Source organism: Gambusia affinis, linkage group LG09 (genome assembly GCF_019740435.1).
Source record: "Gambusia affinis linkage group LG09, SWU_Gaff_1.0, whole genome shotgun sequence".
Classification (NCBI taxonomy): domain Eukaryota; kingdom Metazoa; phylum Chordata; class Actinopteri; order Cyprinodontiformes; family Poeciliidae; genus Gambusia; species Gambusia affinis.
Window position 1 is genome coordinate 26,165,541 of NC_057876.1, and position 16,061 is coordinate 26,181,601.

The window sequence follows — 16,061 nt, forward strand, 5'->3', positions numbered from 1 at the left end:
TTCAGTGTTGGCGTAATAAAAAGTATAAATGATAAAATGAGTTGCCCTATGATGAAGCACTGACCTGTCTGGGGTCACCACCTCCAAGCTGATCCAATCAGGATGGATGTTTGAAGGAGTCAAACCCAAGAACATACTACCAAATGACAAACATGGTGGTGGTAGCATCATGGTGATCGTTTGTTTTGCAGCTAATGATACTGATGCATTACACAAGACAAATAAAACAAGGAAGGTGGAGAATAAACTGAGTTTTTCAACTGTACCTACAATCAACAGCCAGATGATCAACACATGAACACAGATGAGCGTTGCAAAACAAGGTTAATGTAAAACAGACTTCTGTAACGACCCCAGCCTCAACCTGCAGCAAATTTTTAGGCTGTTTACAAGATATAAAATGTGATTTTTAATGGGGCATGTATATTGTTGAGAATAAATAATTCTGTGTTTTTCCTTCTATCTCTTTTAGCTAGTTGCAAAGCTAAAGCTAAAGGAAATAACATGTTAGGAAACACCCTCAAAGCTAGGGTTAAAGAATATGACACACTAGGGAACGCCCTTTTTAGGGTGCAGCTCAGATAGAGGCTAACAAAGGGAATTACCAACTGTTTTTTGGTGCCCTTATGTCCTGCTAACTCCTAAAGGTAGCATGAGGAATGGACCAGCTGTCTTTTGGTATTAATAAATGGAATTAATGAATTCAACTCACTGACTCTTCTTCAGCCTCGTGCATGAAGAACTTAGCATGGAGAAGGATAATTTTCCACAATACACATACGCATTTGAGACAGAATACAGGCTATAATTAAGACCCAGTTTAGTTTAAAAAAGACCTATAATACTTTTAACTCATGCCCAGAGCTTTTTGTTTCTAACATTAACTGAAACTGTTTATTGCATCACCGTTCTAACCTGTAAATAGAGTTATCTAAATGAAGAAAATAAGATATGTCACTGTTGTGTGTACAACAGTTTGTGCATGAACAGAACTGATGTCCGTGTGTTTGCATAGTGGGCCGTGTCACTGCATCAACATCAACAGCATGACAAGGGCTCCGATGAGAGAGCTGTTAAAGCTGCTCCTCTGTGTCTCAATGAACTGTCAACAGCATTTAGTTTCAGGAGCTGTTGACTTGCTCTTCAAACACTTTGCACAAAAGCAGCCGTTTAATTATTCCTTTCACTCTGCACCGCCTGCTCTGATCATTTGTTGCCAAAAGAATTAAAACACTGAATATATTTTTCTGTCAAAAAATCCATGTATATGAGCATAACAAAATGTATGTCTAATCATAAACATGTCAATATCATAACTGAAGGATAGTAAATATTTTACAACTATTAAATGTAGGATGTCAATCCACTGTAATAATGCATTTTAATTTTTGATAGAAAACTCAGTTGTTAAACGCTGCAACTATTTGGGAACATGATTAAAGCAACAAGTGGCTTTAAGTTTTTAATTCTAGCATTCATATTTACCCTTGTAAAGCCATGGAAAGTCTAGTAAGTTGCAAAAAAAAAAAAAAAAGATTAAATTCAAGTGAAAATTGAGGTACATTTTTTAGAAACTTAAATGATTGCAATTTTGTAAAAACTGTCCAAAAAAACTTAAGATTTCTGAAGAAAAGTACAGAATTTTGAATTTACTCTGTGGTTTCTATAAGACAGTGGTATGTTGGATGAAGGGAGTTAAGGGAAGTCGGCAAGTCAGATCTGTAACTTCAGGATAAAGATTGGCAAGACAGTGGTATGCAAAAAAGAAAACTGGAAACTCTTGACATTTTTTACACTTTTCAGTGAAACATCTTGCATTGCTCCAAAGGTGCAGAGCCAAAGCAGTTAAAACTGCTATGGGTCCTGACACTCATGGTGTTTTGAGGATCACTATGGCAGTTTTCTAATAAGACATTTTACTTGAATGAAAACATATATGAGAAAAAGGCTAGCAAACTGCTAAAGATGATTTTGTTAGACTTCCCTCCAAATCAGCAGGTTTGGGTCTGCATGGAAGGAAGACAGTCTTATTTATTTCTTAGCAAGAAGTTATTTTTAGGGAGGTCTTGTTGGTGCTTTATGTTCCACACTGTGGAGTCTGCCTCTGTTGTGGGAAGGGTTAATTAACGCAGTTGTAAAGGAAAGACTGCTGTTCGTCAGCCAAATACATGCCCACTGGCATTTTATCAGCTTGTCATGTTAATGAAATACTGTGCCTGGTAAGATTGCTCAATCTCCATTTCAACTTTTAAACTTTGTCTGGCTCCTGTAGCTGATGGAGTTAAATCGAGCATTAAAGTCACAGAGAGGCCACAACAATATCACTTTACACAACCCATTAAATTGTTCACGCATACACACACACTGTGAAAATACAGAGCAGCTTCTACTTGATAATCTCTACAGTGCCTAAAAACGTATTCACCTCCCTGGATGTTTTGCGCTATAAATTAATCATGATCAACAAAGTTAGGCCTTTGTGGTGAATAAATCAAGCAAACAAAAAACCTCTAATGTCAGTGAAAACAATCATAAATTAAAATATCTTGCATAAAGTGATGCATTGCATAAATATGGGATGTGTGACACTTTTAAAGAAACTTTTTTAGATACTTTTAACAAATAAATTAAATGATAAAATGAATCATTCACAGAAACACTGAAAGAGTAGGAGAGAGCAGCATAATGGTTACATTTTAATACATTCATCCATGAGTTGCTGTTTTTTATTCCTCTATGTGTTCTGTGGATACATCAACTACTCATAACGCAAAACAATATATAGGTCCAGTGAACTATATTTTTAAAATGTGTGTGCATTCAGAGCTTTGTCTTATATGTGTGTTGTCTCTATAATGGACGGTCGATCTGATTTTAGAGTACCATTTTTCAAGCTCAAAGATGATAATGATCCAAAGTTAATCTCAATGGTAAAAGCAGCCAAATGGGTCCCTGCATGCAACAAAAAATAAGAAAATAAAAAAATCTGATGTGTGATTTCAGGACTTCTGCAGAGTGCAGGGATTGTCACTGTGTGAGCAATGTATCCTCTAGATTTCAGTGTTTGGATTTGGTGGATCGGGTATGTTTTGGTGCATTCTGTTCTTGGGGCTTTAGACTCTTTGTAATGTCATTCAAACAGTTTCTGAAGAGTTTCACAGTGTTGCAGAGCAACTGTCTTGCTGTCATGGAGACGGCAACTGAAAGCAAAGCCATTGCCGTGGCTCTAAGTCTAATAACGGTTAGTAACCTGGTTAGAGGTAAACCAAGTTATTCTACGACAAGATGTTTAAAAATAGAGGTACCTGACATTTCTGCCACCTGCATTTACACACACAAATACCAATGAAGTCTCACTTTTTATAGGACGATGACCAAAACATTTTTGGAATATAAGCAACATTTTTTCCCAAAATGTACTTTTTAAAAATTCTCCTAATAATTGATCTAGAAATGAACGGGGCATTGTTCCTCCTATTTATGACAACCTATACTACAGTACTTACTGATCTTATTCCTAACATATTTTTCTAAAGTAAAGCAACTTGTGCCAATAAATATTTGTACTAGTTAATGACACACTAAACAATATAATTCAGGTTAATACAATACATGGTACAGGATAACTAGGATAAAGGCAACTATTGTTTGGAAGTGAAACAATTTTAAAGAATAATTTGAAACCTAGATATTACCAGAAACCTGAACCTAGATATTCAGGGTTTTACCAGAAATCGTTTTTCTTCTTTTACCGTTTCAAAGCTGCTGATGTATTTTCAAAACTAAACATTTTTCCTTTCTGAAAAGCAGACTTTCAGCTGAAGTTCACATTTCATGCTTCAGTGGTGAGTTACTCTGCTTGCCAAGTTTTTGTCAATCACAGCCAGCACCACAAGTGCTCTTGCAGCTCCCATGATGCCTTTGGCTTTTCTCTGGCTCCCTTCAACAGCTGAGAGTCAATAGTGGGGTGAGGGCACGGAGGCTGAGGACACAATGGGCCTCTGACAGACTCTTTTTCTGATGGACTCATGTGCCTTGTTGGTTGTTATAGGTTGCTAGAAAAAAGAAGAACAGAGGCGCAGCTGAGCATGCTAATAGTGTAATTGTGACAGGATTTTAGACCCGGTCCCGAAAGCCTGCCAGCCTTTTTGGTGACAATCTTTGCCTGCCCCCCAAATTCACACCATACCCACTTCTTCACCCTTTCTTACCACTCGACCTCCCGCTCTGCCAACAGCTTTACCCATTCATTTCTTCCAGGGACATGCAGAGTTATTTTAACCACTTGAGTTCCTACAAGAACTACAAACTGACCCCTTCCAGTTATCATTTCCTCCATAGTGTCACACCAAAGTACAGAAAGTGGTAAAAAGAAGAAAAAAACTTGTATTCACAAGTCTGCCAGAGCAGACAAAACATGTCTGTGAACACAGTGCAGCTTTCACACATTAAGCAATCTGTCCTCGGTCCGGGGGCATTTGATAGTTTTATTTCGGCATGGATCCCAGAGGGGCCGGCTGCAGCTGCTTCTTTCTCCTTGTCTGTTTTGGAGCGAGGAAAGCAGACAGACCCTTCATGGCAGTCACATGAAGCCTGCAGCAGAAAAACAACCAGGGCTTGTGTGTGTTGTGTCTGGGAAACAAGCGACTACGAGTATTATCTACCGACCTTCACATTTCACTTTGAAACACCCAAACATGATTCCTAAACATCACTGTTGATCACCTTCTTATGTCCTGTTTGTGTAGACATCTATGCACATCCTGTCAGGTACTGTCATAATGCCAGGTGCAACTAGGTGCTGTAAATCAGATTAATTTAACCAGCTGATCATCTTCAAATGCAACCACCTTTGCAAAAGCTGTTCTGTAGCTAAGGCTACATCTTGATGTTCAATTCCAATTTTATGCTGAAATCAAGTTTTTTTTTAAACATGGTAATTTGTACTAATTAAACCCAACCTCAATGAAATATCTGTGTCGCTTTACATCCCCAAAGCAACCTGCATGCGCATATGAATATTGCTGATGTCACACAGTTCATTGTTTATGAAACTAATAATGGAGCCATCTATAGATTGATTGATTTAATGTTTATTAATAAAAAAGGTTTGACTTTTAATCTGGTTAATATGACACATAAAGTTGCCATTGGCATCAGCAAAATCATTTTCCATGTTATGTTATTCTGCTGAGCTAACTTGGTTTGCTGTAGGGAATAATGACTTCTCTTCTGCGGGATTTCACCCCAAACATTCCAAGTCTTTTACTGATTTTCCATCACAATTAATGTCTACACAGAAATGTTGTGCGACAACAATAGCTGCCCCCAGGGAAACACGAACATTGTCAGGTAAGTTAAATGAAGCGTCAAGTTAAGATTTTGCCTTCAGGAAATTTTGTAATTGAGTCGTTGCAGGTCCCATTCAGCTCTAACCAAAATGTTTCACAGTTTCAGAAAATTCCTGGCTTTGAGTCAAACAAATGTTTTCAGATAACAGACAAATCCAAGACCTTCTAAATAGATTTAAATCAATTAAAATACGTCTAGACAACTACTGCTGGGAATTCAATAAGCTACTGAAAATAAAAAGTGGAAAAACCATTAGTGTTTAAAAATTTGCATTTACTTATCAGTAACACAACAGCTCTTAGCCAAACAAATTATATTTTCTTTTTGAAAGCCATTTCTTAGGCCAGCTGTCCACCACTGCCATCACAACCCGTCTTAACTGGAGAGCTTTAGTCTGAATCAATACATCAGTCAGTTTCAGGAAATTCTGGCTTTTCAGCTTAGCTTGAGGTTTAGGACACCTGCCAGTGCTGATTGTAAGGCTGGATTACAGAGAAAGGATAAAAGCCTGAGGGCTTCACTCAAACAGACATGTTGACTTCCTTTAACATTTTTTACGAAAAGAATCTAAAGTCTGGCAATTCTGTATGTGATTGTACAGCTTTTCAGTACTGATGACTGTAGGCCAGCAAAGCCACTTGTGCAACCAGGATCCCAAACTGCTGACACAGTCTGCACTCTGAGCCATCTAATTCCCGGATGCCGGATCATCCTGTTCCCTAAATCTCCCCAAATCCCATGGACAGTGGTCCATGAGAGGCTCTGTTTACCCTAGTCCCACCAGCCATGGAGTCCTCAGGCGCTCTCTATCCGAGTTTTCTTCCGCACAGAACAGTCACGCACTCATCAGTTAATGCTGAACATCTGGAGGGATTAGCCGTGTCAGGCCAATCAGAGTCGAGCTGACAGATCCCAATGCAATGCCATTCTGCAGCTGCACTCGGCATTCAAGCGGGTTCCCATCTCTTGTCCTCTTTTTTTCTACAATCTCCTACCAGCTCATGATTTTTTCTGTCCCATTCATAATTCTTCATCAGAAACTTCTGTTTACTTCACTTTGCATAAAAACCACACAAGAAAACTAAAAAGACATGAGGGAAAGCTGAGAAAAATAAGTGATTCAATATCCTTTGCAGATTTGTCAGACATTTATGGTGGAATGAGTTAAATGTAGCCAGTCTGTAGGGCAGGAGACAGCAAGGTTATGTGAAGGGGGCTGGAGGAACCACCTGCTCAAAATGTTTGTGGCTATAAATCAACTGTAGTGGTTGCACCATGCAAGCTGCGAGGAAGACTGATACACATGACATCATAAGTGTTCACTGCTCAAAGGCTGAGGCGAGTCGTTTTTCAAAAAAGACACGAAGGCCGGATCGTTTTACTTGAGTCAGCTGCTGAAAGGTGTTATTGTTTGGTTATTTTACATGTTTTATGGAGTCACAGCTGTTGTGAAAACAAAATGTTATAGGAAATGAAATCCGATAGACAATACTACATGGATACAACCTTCTAAAAATTACACAAGAAATAAACTGGAAAAAAAATCTGCAAATGCTCTAGTTTATCTAAGATCCCTGCATTAGATGTTTAAATTTTGAAACCCACTGGAAATATCACATTATTCAGGTTTTAATACCACATTAAATCTAAAATTGAAGCCCATAAAAATATCCAGCATGATGTGACTGCTCTACTTTGCCCCCCGTTGGTGAACTCACATGAGATCAAGTTGCTGGAATGCCGTAGCGGTCTTGGTTCTTCTGGGGTAATCGAAAGGGGTTTGCTGAGCCTGGAATGGACACGCGGGACTCCATCTGATCTCAGGCAGCTGCTCTGCAGAAAGACCCCACAGCTGTGACCGTCCAATCTAAAACGCAGCTAAAGCCCAGGCAGGCACATTTGAAAAACATAGCTCTGACTCAGAATGTCCTGACCCTGCGGTGCAGGCATTTTGTCCTATTTTGTCAAAGAAAGCATCTGTCTTCTCATGGAGTGTTATTGGAATAAGTTATTTTCAGCCAATAGGAATGCTCCAGTTATTCTCAACTGAACTGGCATGGGATACTGACAGTAACAAGAGAACAAAGCTCTAAAGTGTTGCACGTAGATGATTATATAGACAATTATAGAAGTCTGGATTAAATCTCTGAACCAACAGATTTTTTTGAGGATTTGATCTGATATTCTGATTGAAGAGGCCAGCTGTGTTACATCAGAGTATATTGGTACAAACTTGATGGAGTTAGAGAAGCTGTATGTAGGCATGAAGCTGTGAAACTGTATATGTTGAAGGCATAATACTGGGTGAGAGCTGTTTTCCTTCTGCTGTCATGTGGGAGCCATTCCACATGTGATAATTAGAGAAATTAGACACCATGTAAAATGTTTTGTCATGACAGAGTGAAAGAAATTCCTTCCAGAAGTGCTCTTACAAATATATCTACAGCTGCTGATGAAGAACTTCATCACAGAAACAGACTCAATCAGAATGATATGTTCACAATGCTGCCCTCTAAACTTTGCTGCAATATTTATAGTGTGCAGGAATATTGGTTTTTGACAAACTTAACTACCAGTCCATCCTGAGCTGAATGTTCGGTGCTCTATGGAAAGTCTAATGGTGTTTTCACAACTGAGTTGTTCTGTACATTTGCACCAAACTTATCCCTTCTTGTGCGCTCCATTTGAGACCAGGGATCACCAAACGATCTTAATTGGCCGATTTGCTTTTACACACTTTTACCTGATAAACTTAACAGGTAAATCTAATAAAGAGGCTTGTGAGTTTATGACTTCTACATTGTTACCCCCCATACAAAAGTAGTAGTAACCACTTCCAGTTACTTAGGTAACGCTAAAAAAGGGTACTTTTTTTAGATTGATAAATCTTTATTGTCATAAGAACAACGAAATTTAAAAAGTGCCATTAGTCAGTGCATATGCTTCAAAATAACTGTCTCACAATTTACACACAATGTAAGAAATACATAACAAATAACTGATAAAAAAACTAATAAATAAGAATAGCCACATTCACACACACATCATTCATGATGATTAATGGTTGTTTTTGATTGCATTTAGTTTTGTTTTTGCTGTAGGGTAAAAACTGTCTCTGAGACGGTTGGTTCTTGTTCTGATTGCTCTGTATCGTCTGCCTGAAGGCAGCAGTGTGAACAGAGAATGTCCGGGGTGAGAAGTGTCCTTTGTGATGTGTTGTGCTTTCTTTAGACAGCGGTCGCTGTGCAAGTCCTCCAGTGAGTAATAATACTTTTTAACTTTACTTAGGAAATATTTTAATGAAGTGATACTATGGTTACTTGAGTAACTCAACTACTACTACTGTTACTCAAGTTTGTTTTTACAAATTCTTCTATTTGTAAAAACAAATAGAAGGATTTGTTTTTACTTCCAAAACAAATACATATTTGTTTTAGAAGTACAACCAAATACATATTTTAAACACAATGCACCAAATAGACCCCTACAGTTTATGTTAAAGTGAGACTTCTTGTTTGTTTTGTTTTTTTCCATCTTCTGAGCCTGTCATGCCATTTGGAGATTAAGTGAATATACAGTAAATAGTACATACTGTCACTGTAAGTATTTTACCCTGTTCTAGTAATATATACATTAAATGCTCTAAATATTAGCTTAATAAATTTTGTTGAAAAGAAAATTGAAAACATGTTTAATCTGCCTGGAACTATGTTATTTGTTTTTCTATTATTATTTTAGACCTTAAAATAGCAGAATTTTCTCATAACTTTATATTTTTGTTTGACTTATCACTATAAATGTTGAATCAGACCTTATGATCAGTTACTCAGTGGTTGAGTATCACTTTTACCAAATAATGTTTTACTCTGATTAAATGAATTTCTTTGACAGTTACATTTGACTTTTATCTATGTCCAATATATGTAGATGTATAGTATGAGATTAGGTATTCCCAGATATAATTGAAGTACAAAGCGAATGACAAAATGATTTGGTTCAAAAGCTACAGTAAATAAGAGTTGTCTTATTAATGTGGAATTTTATGAAATTAGATCTTTTTCATTTTAATGTACCTCATCAACTAGCTAGCACGGCTTGTAGCTTCAACGGCAGCTGTTAACTTTTTGTCAAATGTGGACAGAAATGCTTTTCACATTTGTAAAATTTCTTACAATTATTACAATTCTGTCTGGTTATATTATGTAATTGGGCACTTAAGTTACAAAGTGTTTTTTTATGAGTCAGGGTATATTTACAAACAGAAGGAGCTTACTTTATGAAGCCTTAAGCCTTTGAAATTTAAAGCAAAGTCACTTTGGCTCTAAAGACAAATTGTGATGGAAATAAATCTACCATAAAGGCTTTCAAACCCCAGAGCACGTGTGGCAAAGCGTAAAATTGTGTCATAAAAAGGAGACTTTAAAGGAAAAATAAAAAAGAAGAAATGTGCATATATGTGTCTAATGTGTGTACCATGTGTGATTAGGAAGGAGACAGTTAGGGGGAAGGATAAACTATAAGGGTAATTGCATCATGGAGGTTCAATAACTTGCTGCCATTTCTTTCTTTTTTTAGGCTTTGTTTCATTTTTGTGATGTTTTATGACCCATGGCCTATTAAAACTTCCCATGAAGCTAATTATTCAACTGCTACAAAGAAAATCAACCCTTGTTTCTTTACTGCCAGAAAATTAATTTTGTGACAGGGACATGCTCCGCAGCTTTTTAATAACACTAATGCCCTGGCCCATAGAGACCCATTATCCTGTAATAATGCAGGTGTTCTCTTAATGTAAGGGACCAGAAGGCCGAATGTGAAGCCAAAGCAAAGTTTACTTTTACAGTCGTCTCCCACCAAGAAACAACTCATCTGCAAGTGTAATCGAAAATAAGACAGATAAATGAACAGATTATAAATGTCAAATCATGTTTTAACAAATCTGTAATCAGTGCAGAATAATTGATTTGAAGTTTAACTTGCCAAAGAACTCCATTTGGGTGATCTAATTCCCCAAATAACTGTAAAATGTCCTCATAAATATTATAAATCTCTACCAGATCACAAACTGTGTTTTAAGGAGTCCAGATTTGTCTAATTTATAAAGTTGGCAAAAAAACACTTAAGTGTTTCAGATCAGACTTATTTCAATGTCAGATAGATATGACTTTAATAAATACAGTGATAGTTACTATCTTAAGGAAGCAAAGCTTTCCGCACTAACCTGGCCTTGTGTAAAAAAAAAAAAAAGTAATTACCCCCTAAATAAAATATGAGCCACAGTTAGAAGCAGCAGTCAAAGCATTGGTATAACTGAAAACAAGTCTTGAACATTTCTGTTAGAATTTGGCCCATTTCTCATTGCATCCACATTGGAGAGCTTTTAGCATAGACTACATGTTCACAGCATCTACCATGGATTTAAGTGCAGACATCTGTACTGTGCTTACCGCTTTTTAAAGCACTATAGAAAAAAAAAGAGAAAGAGAAAAAAGAGAATATCGCCTTTTTAAAAAAGTTTTTCTTTTTTTGCAAATAGGATGAGGATTTCATTAACATAAACTAGTAAAAAAAAATATTCAGTGTAGTACAATCCAGATCAGCTTTTGAGGGTTCAATGTTTTTTACTTTGAACTTTGGATTGTATTAATTCAGCCCAAATACCTTGAGAGCAATTTAAAAATCCCTTAATCCTATACTGAGTGTTACAACATAAATTGGTTCGGTTTGGTACACTAATTTGTCTATTTCCATTGTAAACGTGGTTCATACAACCAACCTGTGGCACACCATTGCTGGGCCCCCTTCAGTTGTAGGCAACAGTATGGGCATCTCAAAACACAGTTCATTAGTTGGAGGTCAAGAGGACAGAAAAACATCATAGCTTGTGACACGTGACAATGCATCACATTTGCAGTAGAAATGCCCTCCTGAAAATGCCCAATCATAGCAAAGCACACTGAACTGCTCCAGCCTATGCTCAGTGGAAACAAGGCATGGGTTTAGCCTAACTTAGTGTCTAGATAAGACAATTCAGTTCATGTTTGATCTCTTTAAATGTTTTACTATTTTGAGCTACAAATTGGAAACTGTGAATGACGAGTGAACTTCAGCATCATTAGTCGTAAATTTTACATGTTTACATCAGTCGCAGCTGTATGGGGTCAAACATGCTGCCAAAAGAAATTTGCAGTAAAATATGTTGAATGGATGGATAGAAGTTTGAAAAACAGCTGCCATCTTTAGGAGCAACACACCAGCATGTTTGTGCCAAAACATGCTGCCATGTTTAGGAGCAAACATGATTTATTACCAGAGGTTTTAGGAAGGACAAGACCAGATAGGTAATCTGCAATCCCATAACGTGCTTATTGAACAAACATATACTTCATGTTGTTTGAGCCTCACTTTCTCTTTGTTTGTGTAGCTTATCAAGAAAGTAACCTGGAACAATTGCACTCATTACAACTATAACAATGCAAGGAGATGTCTCTGAAGTTTAGAAAAATTATGGATTACGTGAGTTGTTGTATTGGAACCTATTAGTTTAAAGGTAGTTTGATCAATTTCCTATCACTACCTCTGACCTCTGCCTCACCCTTAAGGTCTCAACAATAGGTCGGCTTGCCAGGTCACTGGATTAGTTAGCACTAAAAGAGGAGTAAGAGGTTATGGAGGGGATATGAATGTAAAGCCTTGAGATTGGATCGAAGGATGAGGGTGTTGGGTTTCCCCTCAGCTAAGGCTAGCTGTGGCGTAAGCTTCCCTCTTTCCAGTTCAGGGGTCAGAGGTCATTCAGCAGGCCTGAGGCCGCTGAAATGAGCTGGCTGGAAAAAAGTTAGGAGGATAGTATGAACATGAAGTGTAACCTTTTAACCAACTTGTTTTTTCCCCCATCAGATAATTTGCTTCCATGTTGGAAAGAATCCATTAAAATGTGTTTCTGCTTTATAATGGTATAAAACTATTTTAAGAATAGCTGGGTCTTCCAGAGAGATTTTTTCAGATAATCCCTGACAAACAGAAAAAGTGGAATTCCTCCTTAAATATTTGTGTTTCTTCTGCGCCTTCCCCTCTTCCTAAATGATACCATCAGAAAAACATGATAATCCCAAAGTTTGCTGAAGGAGTTAGGATACTGATTTAGTAGGAAATAATATACTAAGTTCTGACTATTCTGAATGACTTAAAGGCAATGTCATATACATACGTAACCTCTAGGAAAGAGGTCAACAAGGCATGATGGTCATTATTGGTGAAGAGGAAGTGTCCCCTCTTTGAAAACTACCTTTGAATTACAGAGCTGATGCATATCAATTTTCAGGGCTATGTTAAGTACCACCTAAAGGCAGGTTAATATTCACTGCAGAGAGGCTGAATATGGGCTTAGAATTCTGGGTGTGTTCACTTTCTGATACGGAGGGATGTTTTCTTTTTGTGATCGTATGACAAACACCAAAGTGAAAAGTTTCCTCTACGAGACAATAGCAGTATGCTTATATTACACAGCACACAGATACATGCACAACTTCAATCTGAGGGTTGTTTTTTTTTTTTAATCAAGAAGATTTTCAACAAAGTTTCAAGTACAAATTTAAATATTTTGGAAGAAATTGTTAAGAAGAATTTATATGGTAAAAACAATCCCATTTCTAAGACTGTTGTAATCTAGAAAACCACAGTGAAAAAACTGATCCTGACCTGTCAGTTTGCACTGACAGCAACACACATTTGAGCAGAGGTCACTGCTCCATTAAGAGTACTCTGAAGTAATGTGAGTTGTTCAAAATGAAGGCAAATAACGGCAAATAACATATTATCTAACTTATTGGCAGTGGTGTTGGAGAGTATAATCTAATATGTTGACATACAACATATTAGATTGCTGTTGAAACAGCTTAAGTACAGCTTTTTATAAATCCTTAAAGTTGTTGTAAAACCAATAAAATGACAAGAAAAATTTGACCCCTGAGTTTGCCCTTACTGATTCTATTCTCGTCTGCAATGCTCTCCATTCATGCCCCCAGCTTCTATCAAACCCCCTGAGCAAAGGAGAATGGGTCGTATAAGGGAAACCGGGAGTCTTTTTATATCCGTTTACTGTTGGTGTTAGCAGCCATTTATGACTCCACTGGCTCCAGTGACGTGGGACGCAGGGCGCAGCGAGAGCAGGCCGTCTCCGCCGGAGCTATTCGACGTCTCGTAACCTTGAAGCCTTTTCCTTTTTATTGCCATTAAACTGCATCTGGGAGTAAACCCCCCATGTGGGCCCTGGCAGTAATGAGGCTCCTTCTCTAAAACTTCAAATGATCCAGGGTGTCAAAGGGAGGATTTTTTTTGTTGTTGTAACTCACTTCCTGACTGATTCATTTAGCTGATGGCCAAGCTTTGTGTTAACTACACTGGCAATCAAGGGAGAAAAAGTTGTTGATTTCTAAGAGATTTACTTAAGGACCTTAACATAATAAAACAAAATAGACATATTTGAGCCATGTAGAAAGATTTCAGCAAACTTGATGATGCCATCTCCTTACCAAGTCAAATCAAAGCTGTTGAAAGTTTTAGGTCAGAGTTTGTATTGTAGAATTTAGATTGTTATGGTGAGATATGTGCCTCATCTGTTTTTAATCCTCACAATTTGTTTTTGCTTTTCTTAAAACAAATGGATACTTTTAGGCTTAATAGCTACATCACTGCTGTGATACTTTTTCCTTTCAGTCCCTATATGCTGCTATATAAAAAAACAAATGTTGCATAAGTCCAGACCTAAGGAAACAAAGTGCATATTTTGGAATATGTAGCTTTGTCATATGTTTGAAGTTTGTGTCCAACATTTGATGCACTCCAGTTATGAATAGTGCATGTATGCCAAGATCAACGGATTGCAGTTCACAGTTTTCTTTACATCTTGAGAGTACGTCACTTTGCAATCACAGTACTGTCTTGTTTAACTTTTCTTTACTGTTAACGGATTAACTAAACAACTGCAGACATAACTTCAATACTCTGAGCACCTCTAAGTGTTCAGATGATGATTAGCAACATTGATCAGAAAATAGGTCAGCTGCCATCAGTTTAAGAATCACCCTGAGGTGAGTAAACGTTTCTCCAGTATTTGGTCATAACTCCGATATTTGAGTTGCAGTTGCTTTGCTTTTTTCTGTGTACCAATTTTAGAATTTGTCCCAAAAGGTTTGCAGCGCCCTGACTTAGTTGGCATTCATATTGTGTATCCCGGTCTGTAAAATGTAGAAAGGCATTGCGTGAGCATTGTTTTCCTATAGCATCATGTCTTCCAATTCTATTGAAACATATGGTGAATGTGCAGTACTGTGACACGGTAATATTAAGGTAAAAAAGTAAGCTTGGCAAAAAAAATCTTGGTAAAATCAGATATATACTTCATTCTGTACAAAAAGCTTTACAGTAAATACATGTAACAAAATATGGAATTAGGTAAAGTAAATGTTATATATTTTTGCTATCAAACAAAATTCATGAAATGACCAAATAGATACAAAAACATGTCTTAGATGTATGAGACACCTAATCTAGTGAATCAGTGAATATAGATATATCATGAGTCACTGCTACAAAATTAAGATATTATCTTAGTAGATACATATGTGCAATACATGGGCAGAAATTACTGGATGCCATCTTGTCAATATTGATCAAAATCTGAGGAATATTTCCGACACCTTGTTCAAGAATTAAGGGAATTCTGAAGGCAAAAGGAGATCCAATCTGACGTTAGCAAGCTGTACCTAATAAAATGTCTGATAACAGTAGGAATTCAGTTCCAACTGAGGGACTTATTTCTATTCTTTTCTAAAATATACATAAAACTAACATAAATATTTTACATCCATTTCGTAATGGCACAACATTTAAACCAAATTGTCATAATTTTTTAAACTGCAACTTGTTTAGCTTCCTTCAGCAGGTAGCTGTACTACAGAACTACTGCCAGCTTTTAAAGTCTGAAAAAAATATAGATATATTATTTCATCTGAGCCATTTAATAATATATGCATGCAACATCTTTGTTACCATCACCCCTTATGAAAAAATATTAGTTTTAGCTGCTGGTAATGTAAAGTGGGTATATCCTTCAAACCCCACAGGAAGGAGTGGAGTCCCGGAAGGCCCCAACATCTAACTGTAACATTATACAGTGTCTAAAATAAAGAATTGGTCCATTTGTATCATAATCATCTTTTAAATCAGTGGGACACCGTTTGCACCACAAACCATACAAACTCATTTGATTCGGTTTCTTTCTGCTGACTCAACCTGGTGCTCATGACTGCATTACCACTGAACTATCAAAGGGATAATGTTTAACTAGCATGAGGCAGTTTTGCACTGACAGAGATCCCAGATACAGAGTTGTTCATTAAAAGCCACAAATGGATTATTTCCTTCCTGTTGTTTGCTCTCCATACAGGGCTTTCAGGTTTACTTCCGAACCTGAGCAAGCACAATGACCTTATCATGCAGGGGAGCTGATTGTGTAACCATTGCCCTCTAGTTATCTCTGTACCACGGCCAAAGTTAATAGCCTCTTCCTTTTTATTTTCTTTTTCCTGGAATCCGCACTTGCTGCAGGGTGTTTGTCAGAAGACATTGGAAGCAGCAGTCTTGAAGTCTTGAAATAAGATATTGATTGAGAAGAAGAGGTTTATCTCTTAAAAAAGATATGGCAGCAG